This window comes from Sphaeramia orbicularis, chromosome 19 (genome assembly GCF_902148855.1).
Source record: "Sphaeramia orbicularis chromosome 19, fSphaOr1.1, whole genome shotgun sequence".
NCBI classification, from domain to species: Eukaryota; Metazoa; Chordata; class Actinopteri; order Kurtiformes; family Apogonidae; genus Sphaeramia; species Sphaeramia orbicularis.
Window position 1 is genome coordinate 4,680,447 of NC_043975.1, and position 23,961 is coordinate 4,704,407.

Below are 23,961 nucleotides of genomic sequence, written 5' to 3' on the forward strand. Positions count from 1 at the left end.
ATCATTTCATTGGTTAGTTTGGTTTAAATTGTTGTTTCTAAAATGCCTCAGAGATGGTTTAGACTTAATTTCTCTCAACATTGATTTTGTTTTGGGATTTTTTTTATCCATAACTATGATTTTAAATTTTCCTTCTCTAAATTTCTATCATATTTTTCCTGCTCTGACTGTAAATAATAATTTTCTACCACAACTAACCATCTACTTTCTTGACATCTCTCATTAAACTTTAAGGAAATATTGATGTTTTTATCTCATATCATCATGAACAGGACATCTTACAGCTGTAGACATGATGTGTCCCAATATTATTCCCATATAATTTTAAACATCAACAATCAAACCAAAACTAACCAATGCAAGGATATTTATCCCAAATAAAACTAGATTCTGTCATTAGTCATTATTGTTTTGTATCCCAGACCCCTGTTAGAAAAGAAACACCTGAACTCAATGTGTCCACATACTTTTGTTCATATAGCGCAGGGGTGTCCAAACTTTTTTTAAAGAGGGCCAGATCTGATAATGTGGACATTGCCAGGGGCCAGTGGTCCCCTCGGACGTTTTTTAAACAGTAAAAATTACATATAAATGTGCCGTTCTACAATAATTTTATTTTCATTGTCACAACATAATTTTTTAAAATGGCAATGTAACCAAATCTAGCCACTCAGGTGTGAACAAATTTAAAAAAAAAAAAAAAAAATTCTGCCTTCCTTTCACATCTGGAGTCAGATAACATAGAACAAACTGTATAGAGTATCTTAAACTTCCAAAAAGTTGATAAAAATCTTAACCCCACATTCATTTTAAACATGACTTATATGAGTAATCATTACTCATATATTACTCAGTAATGCAAAGTCTGTTAACGTTTAAGATGAAAACATATGACTCTTACTCTTGTCTTTCACAAAATCATTCAGAAAGTAATATTTGTGTCACATCTACAAGTACATAACACCAGCAGTTAGAGGCAACTAACCTGGCAACTTGGTAGCCTGCCTTGGTGGTGAATTCATTGAACTCCCAGGTTCACATGAAGAGTCACTGTTGTGAGTTTAAAGCAGCTTGAATTTGCTTCACTTTTTCGGAACGCTCACTCCCTGCTAGCTTGTCGTATGCGTTAGCATGTTTTGTCTGCTAGTGTCTCTTTACATTGAATTCCTTAAACAAGGCAACAGTCTCTTGACAAATTAGGCAAACACAATCACCTCGATTTTCAGTGAAAAAAAATTGTAATTCCCATCTCTCCTGGAAGCGGCGGCCCTCACTGTCAACTTTCCTTTTTTTATTTGCAGGCGTCATAGGTTAGAAATTAGCGAAAATGGTTCACGGCAAAGTCACAGAGCCGATAGAGTTAGAGTGGTGCTGCCACCATGAGGTGAAAGGAGAAACTGCATTTTGAACCTTTTATGATTCATGACTCGGTTCAACAGTCCAAGCGGGCCATAAATAATATAATATAAAACCCAAGCTGTGGGCCGTATAAAATCTGACCGCGGGCCGTGATTGGCCCCCGGGCCGGACTTTGGACATGCCTGATATAGCGTATATCGAAAACAGAGAAAAATGAAGAAAAACTGACTTTTTCAGTCAAATCTCTCATTAACTGAACATAAACCCAGTGTGTCCATCCACTGTCATTGATCCAACTCCATGGGTTTTACTGGTGAATCTATGTTGTAGAAGATGACGGTGTTTCCATGGTAACTACAGAACCTCTGAACGTCCAAATGGGTCATATCTGATGACCATGAAAAGATGAAGAACTGTATTTTACACCAATATTTACATGTATTGATAGAATCAGTGGCTCAGCAGGTTTTAACAGTTTAGATCAGAAGATGGTTCTGGGTTAATTTCAGTTTTATGTGAATCTTTTCAGTCTTATATTAACCCATAAAGAACCAGTGGTACTTTTGCGTCAGTTCCTAAAATAAATTTTGTCGACATTTAACCTTTCTTAAGTGATTTTTCACCATTTGTTGTCATATTATCCTCTTTAGTTTGAGTTTTATCAGTATAAAGCTTGTATTTTCTTATATTTAATTCACTGATCATGTAGATGTTCATCAAAGCTCAGAGTAAATTCAATGGTTATTCTATCAAAGCAAAGAAAATCAAAGAAATAGTGTCTTCTTCAATAAAAATCTCTCATTAACTGAACATAAACCCAGTGTGTCCACACTGTCATTGATCCAACTGCTTGGGTTTTACTGGTGAATCAATGTTTACATTCTTTATTCCTTTTGTGCATTTTGTAGCTTATTTTCTCCATGTTATTTATTATTTTACATGTTTTTCTTCATTTTCTTGCCCTTTTTTTGTTTGTTTGTTTGTTTTTGTTTTGTTTTTTTTTTGTTCAGTTTACTTCAGTTTGTGGTTTATTTTGTTCATGTTACTTATTATTTTTGTTGATTTATTATCAATTTTTCCTCATTTTATGCATTACTTTGATTTTTTCTCATTTTGTAGCTTATTTTATTTTCTTTATTTAGTACATTTTTTTGGCTTATTTTAACACATTATTTATTACTTTATAGGTTTTTTTATTCATTTTTACCTCTGCCAGGAGATGTTGAGATCACTTTGCTTTGTGTGCCTGTTTGCGTGTTTGTTTGTTTGTTTGTTGTTAGCAACTTTAGGGGAAAACTATTCCAACCATCTTTCCCAAATCTTCCCACAGATAGGCCTAGGCCCTGGGACCAACCCATTAAATTTTGGGCCAAGTAGGCCAAAGTTCAAGGTCACAGCAAGGTCACAACATCTACAGTTTTCCTATCTGTCATCATTGAGCAATTTTGGAAAATTCATAAAAAATTCAAAACAACTAAGATTAGCCTCCAATTTGATCCACCTGTAGCTTAGAACAATCTCTTGTATCTGGCACAAAATTGTCCACATCCACTGTGGAATGTGGACTCTGTGGACATTTCCATTTAACATTGAAAATCCCATTTACCACACATTTTTCATTATAACTCAACAAATATTAATTGGAATTGAATCTAATTTGACATACACATGACTGGTACCAAGCTTCAACTTTTTCTGCTGTATGGAACAACCTGGAAACTGTTGAATTTAAAAAGAAATAGTCGATTCACACATGCACACCGTTTGGGGTGCTTGGCGGAGGTTTGCGTTCTCTGAACACTTGTTGTGCATTTTATTCACTGTCATTGATCCAACTCCATGGGTTTTACTGGTGAATCAATGTTGGAGAAGATGACAGTGTTTCCACGGTAACTACAGAGCCTCTGAACGTCCAAATGGGTCATATCTGATGACCATGAAAAAGATGACAAACTGTATTTTAGACTTCAGACTTGCTTTATTATCATTCATTAAATGCACCATCAGTACCTAATTAAACAACATATCAGTGCTTGGCTCACCACAGTGTCAGTTTATCAAAAAATAAATAAAAACACACCTTGCGAAATATAAAAGTGGCCTAAAATACTGTAAACATTTTAAACGTATATGTATAAAAATTTAAAAGACTGAAAACTAAAGCGTATAGTGCAATAAAGTGCTTCAGATTATTGCACTAACAGGGCAGCAGCAGGTTTGGAACAGGTCCAGTTTCCTTTGGCTGTTCGACAGTCTGATGTCCAGGGGGAAGAAACTGTCTGTGAACCTGGAGGTTCTGCAGCAGATGCAGAACCTCCTGCCTGAGGTCAGCAGTGTGAACAGTCCGTGGTGTGGGTGTGAGGGGTCGGAGCAGATGTACTGGGCTCTGGACAGGCAGCGCTTGTGCCCAATGTCCTGGACGGGGGAGAGCGGGGCTCCACTATTTTCTCCACCATCCTCACCACCCTCTGCAGGGCCTTCCAGTCCGAGGCCTTGCAGGCCCCAAACCAGACACAGATACAGCTGGTTAGTATACGCTCTATTGTGCCTCTGTAGAAGGTGGTCAGGATGGGGGGGGGGACTTGACTCTCCTCATCCGACGTAGGAAGTGCAAGCGCTGCTGTGCTTTTTTCACCAGAGCCGTGGTGTTCAGGGTCCAGGTTAAACTGTCAGTTAGTTCCACCCCCAAGAACTTGATGCTACTGACAACCTCCACTCCAGTGTCATTGATGAGCACAGGTGTGTGACTGGGTCGGGTTTTCCTGAAGTCAACAGTCATCTCCTTCGTCTCGTTGACATTAAGGATCAGATTGTTGACCCTGCACCAGTCCACCAGGTGTTCCACCTCCTCCCTGTAGGCCAGTTCATTGTCATTCTGGATGAGACCCACGACGGTGGCGTCGTCCGCAAACTTCAAAACATGATTGGAATTGAACCTGGGACGACAGTCATGGGTCATCAGTAGGGATGGGAATCGAGAACCAGTTCTTTTTGAGAACCGGTTCCCAGTAGCTCGATTCCTTGGAATCATTTGCCTGCCTGCTTAACGATTCTGCTTATCGATTCCGCCTTCGCTGTGCATGCACGATGACGTCACATGTACGCTGCATTGTCTTGGTCAGATTGTAGCCAACATGGCGTTGAGGCAGAAACGGTCTAAACAGACGACACCAGGTCCACTGGAACACTGTCAAAGCTACCATGTCTTCAGAAGGGTGGAATCCCTCCAGTATCGTCGAACATTTGTCCGCAGCATGTGAATCATTTACAGGAATGTCACGTATTTGATACTCTACTTTGCGGAGTCTTGTGAATGTGGCGGCAGAGTGAACGCCGGGCCGGTTCCGGTTTCAGTGCGGGTAACAAACATTGTACCTCCTCAAATACAAGTTTCCGAAGGTAAGAAGGGAAAGGAAATGAGGTGCACAACAACGGGAGACAAGCCGAGCCGAGTCGAACTGGTTCCATGTAGTAGAAATGCGGCAACAGAGGAATCAGTAAAGAGTCTTTAGTTTCACTTTCACCCCCCCCCCCCCCCAAACCACCCCGGCATTATCTGTTGTTATTATTTGTACATACTGTATATATTATATTTTCTGTGCAGAGATGGAAATATAAAGACAGTTAATGCAAACACAGCCGTTTGTACTCTTTTATTCCCTCACCCAGTGAGAATCGATAAGGAATCGGATCAATAAGCAAAATCGATAATGGAATCGGAATCGTTCAATTCTTAACGATTCCCATCTCTAGTCATCAGGGTGAACAACGCGGGCTGAGAACACAGCCCTGCAGGACACCGGTGTTCAGGGAGATGACACTGGAGTAGTTGTTATTCACCTGAACAGACTGGGTTCTGTTGGACAGGAAGTCCAGTAGCCGGTTGCATAGGGGGGTGCCGAGGCCAAGTGCTCCAGTTTGCACACCAGATGCTGGGGGATGATCGTGTTGAATGCTGAGCTGAAGTCCAAGAACAGCATCTGCATGTAGGTGTTTCTCCCCTCCAGGTGTTCCAGGCTCAGGTGGACCACAGAGGAGACAGCGTCCTCTGTCCTGTGTACCTGATGTCAGCTGGAGACTTGGGCGTCTTTACACCAAATATTCCATGTATTGATAGGATTGTGGATCAACAGGGATTAGACAGTTTAGATCAGTAGATGGTTTTTGTCAACAGTGGAGATTTGGGTTTTATGGGTTAATCTGAGCTTTTATGAACATCTACAGTGAGTTAAATATGAAGAAATATATGATTTTACTGAAAAAATGCAAAATACAGACAATAATATGACAGTAAATGGTGATAAATCACTTAAAAAAGGTTAAATGTGGAGAACCTATCATTGGTGAACTGCCCCAGAAGTCTCCCTGGGTCTTCATGGGTTAAAAGCTCGTGTTGCGGTCACTGCTGTTAACAGTCAGACACTTCCTCTTGGTCCTCGCTGTGATGTAGCACCGAGCTGCTTCAGGCGGGAAATGAACAACCCCCGAAGATGAGGAAGGAGGAGATTTAGAGAGCGAAGTGGCAGAGAATTAACAGGGATGAGGAATCAGAGACCTTGAGCCTGATTCAACACATCATGAACTGAAAGCGTTTACATTCCACGCACATACAACCCCGTGACCTTTAGCCCCGCTCGTTTCCATACGCCATCCGTCACTTTGCACTGTATGATTGCAATGTCCTCTTTCAGTGGAAGGAGCTTGTGACTCTGCACAAAGTAGGTCTGCTCCAACAGATGTCAGACTCTGAGGAAACACACCAGCGTTTTTAAATGCTATGATTATTAGAAAGACGTGGACGTTTCTCTGCGAAATGCAAGAGATTTTTTTTTTGTTTTACCTGGGGCCGTTGTTTCTGGGGCTCAACCATCTGCCAAGGACACAACAGCGACGGACAAAGGAAGTGTGAGGGCATCACATTGTTCAGGATTCCACAAATTAATCCTCGAGCGAATTCTGAAAGGTCCATTCTTTTCATTTCCAGCTGAGTCCAGTGGAGAAAAACAACACTTCTATTTTTATCACTTCTTTTCTTTGACTATAAAAGTTGTTTCTCAGCAGTTCTCATCTCATCTGGTCACTTTCTCATGCTTATAATCCTTTAATCTTCAGAAGCTTTACATGTTGCATCAGGCTGATAGTTTACATTATAGCTCGGTTAGGTTAGCTCTGTTAGCTTAGCTCTGTTTTTAGACTGAAAAGCTACAGTAAAACCTCTACTCATCTGTTTTCTGTTCGATTTGTGTCGTCAGTAGCTGAATTAAAGATCTGTTTGAATCCAACAAACAAAAAACAGCAACTTAGCAAAGATAATAACATCCCATATAACTTTATACCTTCATTAGCCTCATAAACTCACGAAGAAATGCTTCCAATTAACCATCAAACTCCATTTACATTTACAGCTGTGGAGTACCAGTAGAGAAAACAACAGCTTCTATTTTTATCACTTCTTTTCTTTGAATCTAAAAGTTGTTTCTCAATGGTTCTCATCTCATCTGGTGACTTTCTCATGTTTATAATCCTATAATCCTTATAATCTTTTTGCATGTTGCATCAGCTGATAGTTTACATCATAGCTCTGTTAGCTTAGCTCTGTTAGCCTAGCTCTGTTCTTAGACTGAAAACAGCCACAGTAAAACCACTAATCACCTGTTTTCTGTTCGGTTTGTGTTGTCAGTAGCTGAACTAAAGCTTCACTAAAGTAAAAGTTAATTCTCAATTACAACAAACATGCTGTGGTTCAGTTTATGGTAGGGCTGGGTCAAAACATTGATTTAATCGATTTTAGGTCAATTTCTTTTAATTTTGCGTAATTGATTAATGGTGGATGAGATCGATTTCAGAGCAGGACCACGAGTAAATGACCCAGAAACCACAGATACGGAAGCATGGCCGGCTCCGTCTCGTGTGCCCCTCGTGGAGACTTGGTCGTGCTCGCGACTTCTGGCGAGTTCTGGCGCGGGAGGAACATGGAGGAAGGGTGGGGAAAACCCCTCCACGGGAGGTCCTCCTGGCCTCAAACTCAAACCCCCAGTGCGGAGAAACTGGCCGGTGGAGGCGGGTTGCGGAGGCTAGTCATTCTCGAAATATTAACGTCGATCACTTGTGGTTGAGTGTGGAGTTAGAGGAACAGTAAAGCGGAAATCACGAAGCTCCGCCCACCCTCCCCCTCCAGTGAGTTTCTTGTACCAAGGGCCCAACATGAGTCTGTTCCAGGGGGCCAAACTGGTGTCAGTGCCCCAGGGTGATTAATGTGCATCTAGGCTGGAAGCAGCAGGTATAAAACAGAATAAAGATGACGGAGAGTCCGATCTGATCCGCTGGAGAAACATGGACATGTTTGTGTCCTGTTCATTATTTCAGAGCAGATTCATTTGTTTACTGATGAAATGTCAGATTTATTTCCTTTCTAATATCAATATTGATTGTGTGTTGCATGGCTGCAGTAGTCAAAAAATCAAGTTCCAACTCAAAATTGTACTTTGGTATCACTAAATGAATCTGAATCAATCAATTAATACTGAATCGAATCACAATTAATTGATTCAGAACCTTATGAATCAAAATCAAATCGATTAAGGAAATTGGCCATGATACCCAGCCCTAGTTTCTGGGACACTAGTGTCTCAGATTCTTACAAGTACAGTGAAGTTTTATGTCTTTTGTCAGTTTCACTAAATTTTAACACATTCACTACAGAGCCTCAGTGGGCCCAGATAAGACACATGTGGTGCACCAGGAAAGATGAAAAACTACACTTTTTCTTACTTTTTAAAGTATATTTGTAGGAGTAAAAATTGAAAAATTATCCACAGAAGATGGTCATGGTCCCTGAGGGCCCAGATAAGACACCTGTGGTACCCCTGAAAAGTTGAAAACTACACTTTTCCTTACTTTTCAAATCATATGGGTAGGAATAAAAATTGTTAGTTTGACAAAACACAAAAACTGCAGCAAAGTTTAGTCAGATATTACAATGAACGGCCATTATTTATCTTCTACTATTAATTTACTGATTTAATCCGTCTTCACTTGGTCTCTTTCTAAGTCATTTGTATAAATTCCATCCAACTTTGCCACCAATCATATTCCATCTGGTTTCACAAAGATGGAAAAGTGACACAGGAGAAGTGTGAAGGCGTTGTACCGATTCCTCAAATTAATTCCCAAGTGAAAATTTGTGTTCTGAGGCGAGGAATCTTACAAGTAAAATCTCTCCTGATGAATGAAAACCGTTCCCAGTGGATGAACAAACGCATACACTGGACGGTTGGACAACTATAATCAAACCATGCGTTACGTACCATCTCTGTTAGGTTTGTTTTGAAGGATCTGATGGGCTTTTGTTTTTCCTCATTGAGATGGAGGTCGATAATGGATAGACGACATCCTAGCTTCTATAACTTTTAGTTTTAGGCAAAAAAAAAAGCTTTAGTAAAGGCTACAAGAAAGATAAAATAGTTATAAATATAAAAATAGTAAATATAAAGAGGAAGAAACAGTAATAAATACATTGTAAGTCATTTTTATTGGAGTCCCACTAGTCGCTTTTCCATTCACCCTCAAATTGCGCAAATATAACTTGCACATAAAAATTTCCCTAATGGAAAATTTTGCCAAAATTCTCATTTTTCGATTAAAGAGGTGGTTTTTAAGGCATAGTGCAATTGGTATGTCATGCAAAACTGCAACAGAAAGACCTTTTTCTGCAACTAGAGTCACATGATTAAAAAAAAACGGATGTTGACGGACATTACAACAAGAGAAGAAGAAGAGTTTTAAAAGAAACATGTCCTAGTATGTGTGGGCACACCAGGAAACCCAATAGTTTTTTACTTTAGTACGACATAGAGGGGTAATATAATAATAATGAATATATCTGTAAATCAACACCATGTTTACATTCAGAGGCTGAAGACAGTCACTGGTAGACAGATCTACTCCCTCGTCCAATTTAACTTCCTCCAAGTATGCAAGAAAGAGAGTCCAAGCATTTAAAAAAGTGTTCACAGAACCAAGGTTATTATCATTAACGAAAACTAACGAAATGACGAAAACTAGAATTGTAAAAGCATTTTTGCTGACTGAATTAAATAAAAACTATAAAAGAAAAAAACGATAACTAACTGAAACTGTTTTGTGTGCTTCCAAAACTAACTAAAACGGATAAAAAATTATGGATAAAATTCCCTTTGTTTTCGTCTTTGTCAATGTCGGATTGATATGAAATCAATTTATTTTGATATTGCAATTTTAGCTAGTGGCACTGTACGACACTTGACGGTCCATCACTTGTGTTCACTTGTGGTTTCCTGTCGTCTTCTGGTCCCCGCTCTACCTGGAAACATGGAGACTAAAGTTGGGAGAAAGCAGCAGAGTCCTGTCTGGGATTTATTTGACTGTGACGGAGAAGAAGAGAAAGGAGACGACTAAACTAAAACTAAGCATTTCGAAAAAAATGAAAACTGATAGAAACTAGCGAACCTGCTCTAAAAATGAAATAAAAAAACTGAACTAGAGAAAAAAGTCAAAACTAAATAAAACTAAACTAGAATGAAAATCCAAAAGTGTTAGAACCTTGCACAGAACAGGTCCTCATAGACCTGAGCTTTTCCATCTGTATTAATGACAGCAGATCACTGACCCACGTTTGAAAAGATGGAGGATTTGGAGACTTCCATTCTTTTAATATCAGTCTCTTAGCGATTATCATTCCAGTTCCAGTGGACGCTGTGGTGTTGCAGGTATATTCCCGACAGTCTGAGAACAGCCAAATATAGCAAGTCCTGGTTCAGGCTGAAGGGGCCTGTTATAGGCCCTGGAGAACCAGTCAAATATTTTAGACCACAAACCTGTCAATGAGGACCAGAACCAAAAGGAATGAGACCAGGTTCCCTCCAACACTTCACACTTGTCACACACTGGGGAGACTGAGCGATAAATCTGGTTCAGTCTGACTTTGGAGTAGTGGAGACGGTGGACAGTCTGAAACTGGATCAGCTGATGCCCACTGTTTATACAACAGGAGGGAATTTTATGTATTTACATTTTTAACTATGAATTTGTTTAAAGAAAAAAAAGGAAAATCATGTAGCATTAAATAAGATAATAACATCTTATTAAATCCATCGATTATGAACAGACGACAGTGTTTGGGTCTGCTGTGAATTTCAGCATTTGTCTCAAAAATTTGCTTTTTTGTCATATAACCATGTTTTATTTTGTTTTTTTTAATACTAGATCTTTATTCTCATAGTACAGTGGTGGAAAAAGGACATGACTAAAATAACAGTCGTAGTAAAAAGGATCAAACACAGATTTCTTTCAGGCTGAAGTTTCAGAGCGTTAACGTGTTAAAACTCATCACCTTATCCTTCTTTTCGGTTTCCAGGTTTCTATGGATACGAGTCACCCATTCCCGACAGTAGACGTCCCTGGATACGTCCATTACACCATCGGTGTCGTCATCATGGCGGTGGGCATCACAGGCATGCTGGGAAACTTTCTGGTCATCTATGCGTTCAGCAGGTACGGCTTCATCTGTTTCCTCTGAGAGTGTATTTCAACGAACATTAACCGTTCATTTCAAATTCTGTTGAAATGAATGGTTTGCATTAAGTCTGTTCTGAGGAGACGTCCTTCGTATTTATGTTCACTGTTTACCTGGAGTCATGGAGGTTCCAACCTGTGCTCCGTGGACACTTTGAAACTGTTTGTTCCAAAGATTAGGACTGAAAGAGTGAGTAATAATGAGTTTTCATTTCCTGATGCCTGGAATAAGCTTCAGTCTGAGCTCCACCTACCTTAAATAACTTGACCATTTTTTGATGTAAGCCGACAGCGAGCTTCCCCTGTCTGAAAGACGAGCAGCCGCCACTGGTGGACACCCTCCCATTTTGCTGGTTTTTTGCCATATTTTATGTAAATGCTTCTGCATCATTGGCCTCAGGGTGAGGACTGGGACTTCTGTGGGTTATGAAACATACTGTAGATTTGTCTGATGTTTTCTTTGTCATTTCTTCATCTAAAATTCATGTCTATGTTTACAACTTTGCCTGTGTTTGTGCAGGTGCAGGGGTTTGCGAACTCCGTCCAACATTTTCATCATTAACCTGGCAATCACGGACTTCCTCATGTGCCTGACCCAGACGCCCATCTTCTTCATCAGCAGCATGCACAAGCAGTGGATCTTTGGAAAGAAAGGTACGACCAGCACCAAGGCTCAGCAAGGATTGTAACAGTCAGTCAAATTAATTAACAGATTAATTCTCTATTAAATCAAATCTGCTGTGGTTGAGTTTCTGGGACACTAGAGTCTCAGATTCTCACAAGTACAGTGGAGTTTTATGTCTTTTGTCAGTTTCACAAAATTTTAACACATTCACTACAGAACCTCAGTGGGCCCAGGTAAGACACATGTGGTACACCAGGAAAGATGAAAAGCTACACTTTTTCTTACTTTTTAAAGTATTTTTGTTGGAGTAAAAATTTAAAAATTATCCACAGAAGGTGGTCATGGTCCCTGAGGATTAAATGTACTTTGTTTTGTAATTACCTCTGCCACGGAGGTTATGTTTTCATCTGGGTTTGTCTGTTTGTTTGTTTGTTTGTTTGTTTGTTTGTTTGTCTGTTTGTTTGTCTGTTAGCAATATACTCAAAAGGTTATGGAAGGATTTTGATGAAATTTTCAGGAAATGTTGATACTGGCAGAAGGAACAAATGATTACATTTTGGTGGTGATCGGGGGATGACAACACTGATCTGCTTTGGCAGAGGTCTGCGCCCTCCGAGTGCGTTTCTGGTTTAAAACATGTTCTTGCTATAATGACTAGACTTAAACAGCTTTTTTTTAATTTGGAGCTATTTTCATCTTGTTACATATTTGATGTCATTTTCATGTTGTTGCATCTATTATTGTTTTCTGTGTGTGTGTTTTGTTTTTTTTTTTACATTATTTTTGTCCAGTTTATATCATTTAGGTCATTTTCATGTTACACCTTTTACATTGTTTTTTATCTCATTGCTTCTTTTACTTTGTTTTCATCTTGTTGGATATTTTACATCATTTTTATTTTTTGTCTCTTTTACACCATTTTCATCTTGTCGCATCTATTATTATTTTCTGTTTGTTTTTTTTTACATTACTTTAGTCCAGTTTGTGTCATTTTCATGTTGCACCTTTTACATTGTTTTTGTCTAATTGCATCTTTTACTTTGTTTTCATCTTGTTGCATATTTTACATCATTTTTATTTTGTCTTTTTTACATCATTTTCATCTCGTTTTGTACTTTGTCATTTTTTCTTGTTGCATCTTTTACATCATTCTCATGTTGTATCTGGTGACAAAAACTGCAGCAAAATTTAGTCAGATATTCAATCATTGACTCATTTTCCTGCCATTATTTATGTCCATTTTTATTATGAATTTATTGATTTAATCCATCTTCACTCGGTCTCTTTTTTAGTCATTTGTATAAATTCCATCCAACTTTGCAGTCGTCTATATTCCATCTGGTTTTGTCTTTTCCTCTGGAGAACGGCGGTCATATCACGGCTAATCCGAGAGTTTATTTAGCTTCAGTGGGAGGAGAATTTTCTCACCCGTAACCGGCGGTGGTTGATGCCAAACAAGACCGTGGGGCTTCAGAGAATGTAAACATAGCAGTTATGGATTAATTATAGCGTTGGACTTCGTCATGTGGGTTTAATTGGAATATTTGACTAGAATCTGACAGCTTTACTCATCCATCTGATCCATTCCCTCATGAATGGATCAGATTAAACCAGATCAATAAAGAATCAGTAACACATCGACTCGTGTAACAGTAGGATTTAACCGAAAACTGAGGCCAATAATAATAATAATTATAATAATAATAAAGGTGAAGCAACATTTATGTGTTTAATCCAACTAAAACATTTCACTTCTCATGTCTAGAATTATTATTATTATTATTATTTATTTATTTATTTATTTATTTATTTTTATTTGTGATCGTTAACAAGAAATTGTGGACAGAAAAACAACAACACATAAACAAAGGGAAAATCAAACAAATAAACAAACCAAAAACAACAACAATGACAGAGTAATGACAAATAATAACAATGACATCATCATATTACAATGAAAAAAATAATAAATGTAAAGAGCAACTAAACAATACAGACTGATTAGGCGTGATAAGGAGAAGGGGAAGAGGGGAGTGTGAATGAAAGAAAGAGAGAGGGGGGAGTGAGGGGGAAAATAATGATTGTTGTAATAACATAAAATAATAAAAAATTAGGCCTGTAACGGTACACAAAATTTTCGGTTCGGTACGTTTTCGGTTTTCAAAGCTATGGTTCGTTTTTTTTTTTTCAGTTTGGTATGGGAAGAAAGAAAACCCCTCAAAATGTCTATTAATGCATTTTATGAATTTTTTTACATTGTTCCCCCAATTTTGGAGACAATAGAATATAGAAAAACAGGAATATATAATTCTGCTGCGACAAATCAAATAGAAAATAAATTATTAATATTACTAAATGTATTTTAAACATTAGTTTTGCACTTTTCCCTGAAAGGTAGTTTTGAACAAACAAGAAAAAACTAATCACAGTTCTGTCAGTTCACATTCTGCAGAAAAATAACAAAAAAATTCCACATGAAGTGCAACATTAACAAGAGGGTAAACTGGTATTCTGTTGGAACAAACTGAAGAGAAACACTGACAACACAATGAACCAAATGATTTATTTAGGACAGAGAACAAACTGTTTAGGACACTGTGTGTATTTGTGTGCCTGTGTGCACGGGGGATTTTTTAACTAACTAATTTATTTTTTTTCGGGGGGGCGGGGGGGTGCAGTTATATACCTGGGGGTGCGGTCCATAACTAACGTAACGAACACTGTCGTGAAACGAAAGTGCAACTTTACATACTTTCAACGTTCTATTTATTCCTCTGTTATACAGTGTGATAGACAGACAGACAGACAGAGCTAGTGTCAGTGTTGTAGAACTACCGTAGTTCCTAGGGGCCAAACAACGTCCGTCTTATTATCGTCTCTTTCCTCGTTGTCTTTCACCTGAACCTGAACTGATCCAAACTGGACTGGACTGATGCTGGAGGGTCTGCAGTCTCTTCCTTCCAGGTTCACATCATATTTGTTGTTTTATTTAGCTTTTATTCTTATAGACCGTATTGAAAGAGAATTAATCGTTAATTGATCGATAAGGTCAACCAACTAATGATTAATGGATTAATCGATCATTTGCATCCCTAATATTAATTTAAATTTATAAAAAATAATTGAAAATAAGCTTTATGATGGTCATCTGACATTTTAGAGTAAGTCAAAGCCACACATTCATCTTCCATTTAATACGATCCGTACTACCCTGTGTCTTTTACTCTATTTTCATCTTGTTTTCTATTTTCTCATTTTTTCTTCTTCCCCTTTTTTTTTTTTCCGTCATTTTCATGTGGTTGCATCTGTTTTGTTTTGTTTTTTTATATACCATCTTCCCTTCAACATGTCACATGTTTCCAATTGCTTGTGCTGCTTCTTCCCATGGGGTCAAAGGTCACATTAAATAGTGACTTTAACCTTTAAAACTGTTTAGTTCAGGTTTTCCTCGTGTGCTTTAAGGCGGTGCACATGTTTCCTGTCATTTCTTGTTGCATCTGAAGAAAATAGAACAAGAAATAAATATGTATGATCATTTCAACCCTGAAAAACAACAAATGCTGCATCGAACTACAAACAAAACACAAGCAGAGACGGAAAGACACAAAAGACACACAAAAGACACACTCCTACACACACATTACTGATACCGATGATCTTCTACAGGGACTGGGATGGTTTCCTTTTCTTTCACACCAGAGAATCCACACAGAAATACACACAGAAATACACACAGAAATACACACAAACACACAGAAATATACAAAAACACACAAACACACAAACACATAGAAACACACAGAAATACACACAAACACAGAAATACACACAAACACAAACGCACAAACACATAGAAATACACAAAAACACAGAAATACACACAAACACACAGAAATACACACAAACACACAAACGCACAAACACATAGAAATACACACAAACACACACAAAAATGAACACAAATACACACACAAATACACAGAAATACACACAAACACACAAAACACACAAACACACACAACACACAAACACACAAAACACACAAATACACACAAACACACAACACAAATACACAAAACACACAAACACACATAAATACACACAAAAACAAAAACACACACAACACACAAAACACACACAAACACATAAACACACAAATACACAAAAACACAAAAATACACACAAACCATCAAACACACAGAAATACACACAGAAAACAAACACACACACACGCACACACAAACACACAGAAATACACACACACACAACACACTGATCTGCTGGTTTTAGTATTCTGGAAAGAAAACAGACGGACAGGGAAGGAACAGAGGTGTATTGATTATATTGAATGCATGTCGTAGTTTTATTGGTTATATTGAATGTGTGCCATAGTTGTATTGATTATACTGACTGCGTGTCATGATGTGTCCCAATATTTATGTCCATATAGTTTAGAAACATCAGTATTTCCTTACAGTTTAAGTGAGATGTGATGAAAGTAGATGGTTTGTTGTGGTAGAAAATTATTATTTACAGTCAGAGCGTGAAAAATGTTTTAGAAATTTAAAGGTAGAACATTTAAAATCAGTCATGGATAAAAAAATAAAAAAAAAAAATGTTGAGAGAAATTAGATTAAAAAAATAAACATCTGAGACATTTTGGAAACAAAGATAACAATTTAAACCAAATGCAGTGATATTTATCCCATAATATAAAACTATATTCTACCATTAGTCATTATAGTCTTGTATCCCAGACCCCTGTTAGAAAAGAAACAGCTGAACTCACCGTGTCCACATACTTTTGTCCACATATAGAGGCTCCTCCCTCTGATCAGACGCTGACAGTGAAGGCAGCGTTTCTCTGCAGGCGTTGGCGTCCTGACCTTGACGAAGACAGCCAGTCACTGTCAGATGTCGGCTGCGTTTCTTTTTGCGATCTCCTGTCCACCATTCCCACCTCACTCTACTACTCTACGATCTGGGATTTTTTTCTGTTTATTCAAACTCTCAAAAGATAAAGACGGAGAGAAGTGTCAAGGATGCACGAGGCAGATGGAAATCTAAAGCCGAGGCCCAGACGTGGGTTTTCTTTGTCTTTATCCATCAAATATATATCAGTTTACACACACACACACACACCACACACACACATATATTAATGTACATCCAAACTGTCCAAAAACACAGTAGAATGAAATAAAACTGTTAAAATGAGCTGAAATATGACATGTTTTTCACATAATGTCTACATCGGACAGTTGTGGAAAAATTATTAAACCATCAGAAGTCATCAAAACAATCCAGTCCTAACTCCTGTGTGTATCATGTGACTAAAACAGACAGAAAAGAAAAGATGGAACTCCTAAAAGCACTGTTTTTGTCAGTACAATGCCATAGATACTGATGGAAGAACTGAAGTGATTTAGGTTATTATCAAGAAAATGTTAAATGGATAGATATCAGCTCTGAAATTAAACTACTATGAGCTACAGGGGTTGGACAAAATAATGGAAACACCTTAAAAAATCACAAAATAATTTAATATGGTGTAGGTCCGCCTTTTGCGGCAATTACAGCCTCAGTTCTCCGAGGTATTGATTCATACAACTTGTGAATTGTTTCCAAAGGAATTTTAAGCCATTCTTCAGTTAGAATACCCTCCAACTCTTTTAGAGACGATGGCGGTGGAAATTGATGTCTTACTTGAATCTCTAAAACTGACCATAAATGCTCAATAATGTTGAGGTCTGGGGACTGTGCCGGCCATACGAGATGCTCAACTTCATTAGAATGTTCCTCATGCCATTCTGTAACAATTCTAGCTGTATGGATTGGGGCATTATCATCTTGAGGTGAAGGTGTTTCCATTATTTTGTCCAACCCCTGTACTTTTGTTGTTATCATTATATTTGTCCAAACAAATTGATCTTTAGTTGGACCAGGCATTAAAATGAACAAGAAACTGAAGAAAACAAGGGTGGTCTAATAATTTTTTCCACGACTGTATATATATTTATCTCAAAATTTTTATTTTTTTTTAATGTCATAATTTCGACTTTATCTCGTAATTTTGACTTTTTATCACATAATTGACTTTTTATCTCAAAATTTTGACTTTTATTTCATAATTGACTTTAATCACAAAATTTCGACTTTTTATTTCAGAATCATGACTTTTTGTCTCATCATTTCAATTTTTATCTCATAAGTTAGACTTTTTAATCTCATAATTAGGACTTTTTGTCGCAAAATTTAGATTTTTTTATCTCATAATTTTGACTTTCTCATAATTTTGACTTTTATCAAAATTTTGACTTTTTAATCTCACAATTATGACTTTATCTCATAATTTCAACTTTTTATCTCATAATTATGACATTGAGACCTGATGTATCAAATCTGATACAAAATTGAAACTCATACAGTGAAACTGATACTTGAAAATAATTTTTTTGGTTCTTCAAAAGGACCGATAAAGGCTCCGGTTTTAAAGAACTGGAATTTTCTGTCAGTGATTTAATGGTTCAGGCTTTAGGGGGTTCAAGGGTGGAGCGCTGTCTGGTTTTAGCTTCAACATGCTAACGTTGGATTCAGTAGCTTCTCTTTGCGTGTTTCCATTTGATTCCATTTGTTGAGCGTTGGCTGTTCTCCATTAGACCGTGTTGAATCCATCCATAATGTATGAGGAAATCTGATACATGCATGTGCATTTGCAGACGTCCACAATACAAACACGTTGGATTAATTGGTATTTGTCGCCTCAGGCTCCGAGCGTACAGTTAGCGCTAACCCGTCAAACACCGCACAATATTAACGCGACGTCAACGTCCGACGCCGAACGTGGAGTATGTGTCTCTGCCTGTCATCCTGTGTCCGTGTAGTTTTGTTCCACGTCTCCTGTTCAGTCACTGACTCTAATGAAATCCAGAGCGGTTGAGCAGGACCAGCAGAGCAGATGTTCTCACATGTGAACGTCCTGGGGCATTCTGTCAGAGCTGCACCCTGCTCCAGTCCAGATCAAAATCATTGGTGAATCACCTCAGAAATGAAAAAGTAATTTAATAAGATCCAGCGACGACCTGTTGAAGGCCAGTCCTGATGTAACGGAGCGGCAAGAGAAGGAGTACATGGAAAAGTGCAGACTTCAAACCACAATGTTTTAGTAGTAGTACTAGTAGTAATAATAGTAGTAGTAGTAGTAGTAGTAGTAGTAGTAGTAGTAGTAGTAATATAATAGTAGAAGTATAGTAGTAGTAGTAGTAATAATAGTAGTAGTAGTAGTACTAGTAGTAATAATAGTAGAAGTAGTAGTACTAGTAGTAATAATAGAAGAAGTAGTAGTAGTAATAATATTAGTAGTAGTAGTACTAGTAGTAATAATAGTAGAAGTAGTAGTAGTAGTAATAATAGTAGTAGTAGTACTAGTAGTAATAATAGTAGAAGTAGTAGTAGTAGTAGTAATAATAGTAGTAGTAGTAGTAGTAGTAATAATAGTAGTAGTAGTAATACTAGTAGTAATAATAGTAGTAGTAGTAGTAGTAATAATAATAGTAGAAGTAGTAGTAGTAGTAGTAGTAGTAGTAATAATAGTAGTAGTAGTAGTACTAGTAGTATAGTATAAGTAGTATACTAGTAGTAATAATAGAAGAAGTAGTAGTAGTAGTAGTAGTAGTAATAATAGTAGTAGTAGTAATACTAGTAGTAATAATAGTAGTAGTAGTAATACTAGTAGTAATAATAGTAGTAGTAGTAGCACTAGTAGTAATAATAGTAGAAGTAGTAGTAGTAATAATATAGTAAAGTAGTAGTAGTAGTAGTAGTAATAATAGTAGTAGTAGTAGTACTAGTAGTAATAATAGTAGAAGTAGTAGCACTAGTAGTAATAATAGAAGAAGTAGTAGTAGTAGTAGTAGTAATAATAGTAGTAGTAGTAATACTAGTAGTAATAATAGTAGTAGTAGTAGCACTAGTAGTAATAATAGTAGAAGTAGTAGTAGTAGTAGTAGTAATAATAGTAGTAGTGATAGTAGTACTAGTAGTAATAATAGTAGAAGTAGTAGTAGTACTAGTAGTAATAAAGTAGTATAGTAGTCTAGTAGTATAATAGTAGAATAGTAGTAGTAGTAGTAGTAATAATAGTAGTAATAATAGTAGTAGTGGTAGTACTAGTAGTAATAATAGTAGAAGTAGTAGTAGTAGTAGTAGTAATAATAGTAGTAGTGATAGTAGTACTAGTAGTAATAATAGTAGAAGTAGTAGTAGTAGTAGTAGTAATAATAGTAGTATGATAGTAGTACTAGTAGTAATAAAGTAGAATAGTAGTAGTAGTAATGATAGTAAAGTAGTAGTATAGTAAGTAGTAGTGATAGTTATAGTATAATAGTAGAAGTAGTAGTAGTAATGATAGTAGAAGTTGTAGTAGTAGTATAGTGGTAGTGATAGTACAGTATTAGTAATAATAATAATATAGTAGTAGTATAGTAGTAGTAATGATAGTAGTAGTGATAGTAGTAGTAGTAATAATAGTAGTAGTGATAGTAGTAGTCGTAATAATAGTAGTAGTGATAGTAGTAGTAATAATAATAGTAGTAGTGATAGTGATAGTAATAGTAGTAGTAGTAATAGTAGTAGTGATAGTAGTAGTAGTAGTAGTAATAATAATAATAGTAGTACTAGTAGTAGTAGTAATAGTAGTAGTGATAGTAGTAGTAGTAGTAATAATAATAGTAGTAGTAATAATAGTAGTAGTTGTAGTAATAGTAGTAGTAGTGATAGTAGTAGTAGTAATAGTAATAGTAATAGTAGTAGTAGTAGTAGTAGTAATAATAGTAGTAGTGATAGTAGTAGTAGTAGTAGTAGTAGTAGTAGTAATAATGTAGTAGTGATAGTTGTAGTAGTAGTAGTAGTAGTAATAGTAGTAGTAGAAGTAATTGTAGTAGTAGTAGTAATAGTAGTAGTCGAAGTAATTGTAGTAGTAGTAGTAGTAATAGTAGTAGTGATAGTTGTAGTAGTAGTAGTAATAATAGTAGTAATAGCAGTAGTAGTCATAGTAATAGTAGTAGTAGTAGTAATAATAGTAGTAGTATGTGATAGTAGTAATAGTAGTAGTAATAGTAGTAGTAGTGGTGATTGTAGTAATAGTAGTAGTAGCAGTAGTAGTTTATTTGATCGTTAATTACTTTAAACTACAAACAAAACATCATATTCATTTGTTCCATGTACAGTGTGACTGAAAGGCTTCAGGCTGAAGTTAAGGTATATTTTGCCTTATTAACACTATTTATAATTAACACAATGTTTCCACACGAAAACAAACAAAAACATGTTCAGTGTAATCATTACTAAATATACAACAGAAAAGAATTCATATTTAATTTAACTCAGGTAAATCATGTCCTTATCTCAATTACCAATATTGAGTCTTTTAAACAGTCTTTTCTTTAGTTAATCCTGAGCTCTATATTTTTGAATAATAGCTCATTTGTACGTCTTTTGAAAAGTTCTAATTGTTTTAGACTGTTTGAATTGATCTTCCAGTCCATTCCAAAGATTAACCCTTCTAACATTAAAGTGGTTCTACGTTATATTAATATTACAAATATTCACCAGTAGGGGTCAGTCTGGTTCCAGAACACATTTATTTCTACCAAAACCACCAACGAACCAACCCTGAATAAAGTCTAAAGCTCATTATTTCCACATGTGTAGTATGGAATCATCAAGTTTTCTACAAAACCACAACTCAAAGATGCTTATTTTAACAGTCGCTGAAATAACACTGTCTTATAATCCTCACATCAGCTGATAGTTTACATTATATCTGTTAGCTTAGCTCTGTTAGTTTAGCTCTACTTTTAGACTGAAAACAGCCACAGTAAAACCACTAATCATCTGTTTTCTGTTCAGGTTGTGTTGTCAGTGGCTGAACTAAAGATCTGTTTGAATCCAACAATCAACAACAGCAACTTAGCAAAGATAGAAACATCCCATAATAACTTTATATCTTCATTAGCCTGATAAACTCACAAAGAACGCTTCCATTTCAGCATCAAACTCCATTCTTTTCGTTTACAGCTGAGTCCAGTGGAGAAAACAACAGCTTCTATTTGTATCACTTCTAACAGTTGTTTCTTTGCAGTTCTCGTCTCATCTGGTCACTTTCTATTGCTTATAATCCTTAGTAATCTTCATTTGTTGCGTCAGCTGATAGTTTACGTTTTTGCTCTGTTAGCCTAGCTCTGTTAGCTCTGTTAGCTTAGCTCTGTTAGCTCTGTTAGCTTAGCTTTGTTAGCTCTGTTAGCTTAGCTCTGTTTTTAGACTGTAAACAGCCGCAGTAAAACCGCTAATCACCTGTTTTCTGTTCGGTTTGTGTCGTCAGTAGCTGAACTAAAGATCTGTTCAGAATCCGACAAACAAGGTCCGAACTGTCGCAGTTTGGTCTGCTAAGTTGCTGTTTGTTGATCCGCGGTTCAGAGATAAGAACATCCCATAATAACTTTAGACTGTCATGAGCCTCAGAATCAAAGAAACGCTGACATGGACTTCAGAACTCCTTTCTTTACATTTACAGCTGAGTTCAGTAAAGAAAACAACAGCTTCTATTTTTATCACTTGTTTTTTTGTCGTTGACTGTTTCTTTGAAGTTGTTTCTTTCTGGTTCTCACCCCAGTCTGGTCATTATCTGATGCTTTGGTCTGTGGTGGACAGTGTGTTCTGTACAAACTCCACTTCACCAAAATGACATCAAAAAAGCAACGAAAACTCATCCGCTTCAGTTTTTTGTTTGTTTTCTCTGTTTTATCAGTCACACTGTTCTCAGTCTTATACATATATTCAGTTTCCTGTCCTCATTTAACTTACAGTTATTATTATTTGTGTTATTAATCGTGGTATTGCAGATATTATCTCACCAATATACTGTTTACAGGAGAAGTTATGAATGGAAAGGGTGCATGGGGGAAACACACCTACTAATATTACAGCTGTTAATGTCTGTCTTTACCAGTGGACATGTACCTATTTATTTTAATTTTCTAGTTAGTATTTTCATTTTTTGGATTCTTAAGTTGCATACACTGTAAAAAAAAAAAATAAAAAAAAAACATTAAAAAAAAATGGTATTATTCTGGCAGCAGGGGTGCCGAAAAAATACTGTTAAATAATGGAAAATAACCATCTCATAAAAATACGGTAATTTTCCATAATTAAAATACAGTTTTTTGCCCTAACTTTACATGAGATTTTGTGTATTTTTTGGACTTTTTAATGTTTAATAAAGAATATTTACATGTATTAAAACAATCAAATTACCTATAAATATATATATATATAATAATTTTCAGTGAGACTCAGTTGTCCAATCCACTGATAAAACTGTATTTGGACAGTTTATCAGTGCTTATACTGTTATACATTCACAAAAACACATTTATTCAACATTTTTGTTGTGAAACTTCCTGTAATTACACAAGATATTTGTCAATTAACAAACAAGTCTGGTTCAACTGACAGAACAAATAGTTCTTTTACAGTTAATTGTCAGTAATTTTATCTCGTTTTATTATTTTTTTTACATTATTAAACTTTAAATTAACAGTTTAATCTCATAATAGAAAAGAAATATTTGTGAAACTATGATACATTTGCAAATGCATTTTAACTGTATTTTTATGTGAAAAAAGAAAAAAAATTCTTTAAACCATGGAATTTTCTGGTTATTCACAGTTTACAGTTTTTTCATGTTATTTTACATTAGATGTGTAAAATCACAGTCTATTTTTCTCATTTCATTGATATTTTCCTGTATCTTAAAAATACAGGAAAAATCTGTAAAATAAACAGTGAAAACAGTGAAAATTCTGTTAAATTAATTTTTTTTTTTTTTTTTTTTTTTTTTTTTTTTTTTTTTTTTTTTACAGTGCACCAGTTCAGAAACTGTATTGTAATGCTGTGATGGGAGAAAGTGTGGGCCCTTTTCTAATGATTTTGGTTTTATGTTTTATTTGGATTAGCGATCGTCTTTCATTTGTTTCAGCTGATTTCAACCTGAAGGGGCAGAAAATAAAGTAAATAGGAGTCCTTGGCAGATCACACACAAATGAGACAAAAATCCTATAAAACGTGTATTAAAACTAAAACAGTGCATCCACGGGGGTGTGTGTGTGTGTGTGTGTGTTTTCTTCTTTCTTTTCTTTTTAGATTAGTTATTTTACTTTTACTCTACTTTCTTTCCATTATCTTCTTTGTTAGGACTTACTGTCATGTACTGGACGACCAACCACGTATAACCCAATTTTCTCTAATAAAAGTTTAATAACAAAATAAGCACTAAAAACAAGCAGCACTTTAATTCAAAAATATGATCTAACAAAAGCAAAAGGCAAATATTAAACAGATATGCTTTTATATTGCTTGTAATTGGA

General features: G+C 36.2%; 1 pseudogene; it reads left to right on the forward strand.

Moving 5' to 3' along the window:
- Positions 1-23,961, forward strand: part of LOC115410663 (melanopsin-A-like) — a 62,246-nt pseudogene that overhangs the window by 10,835 nt on the left and 27,450 nt on the right.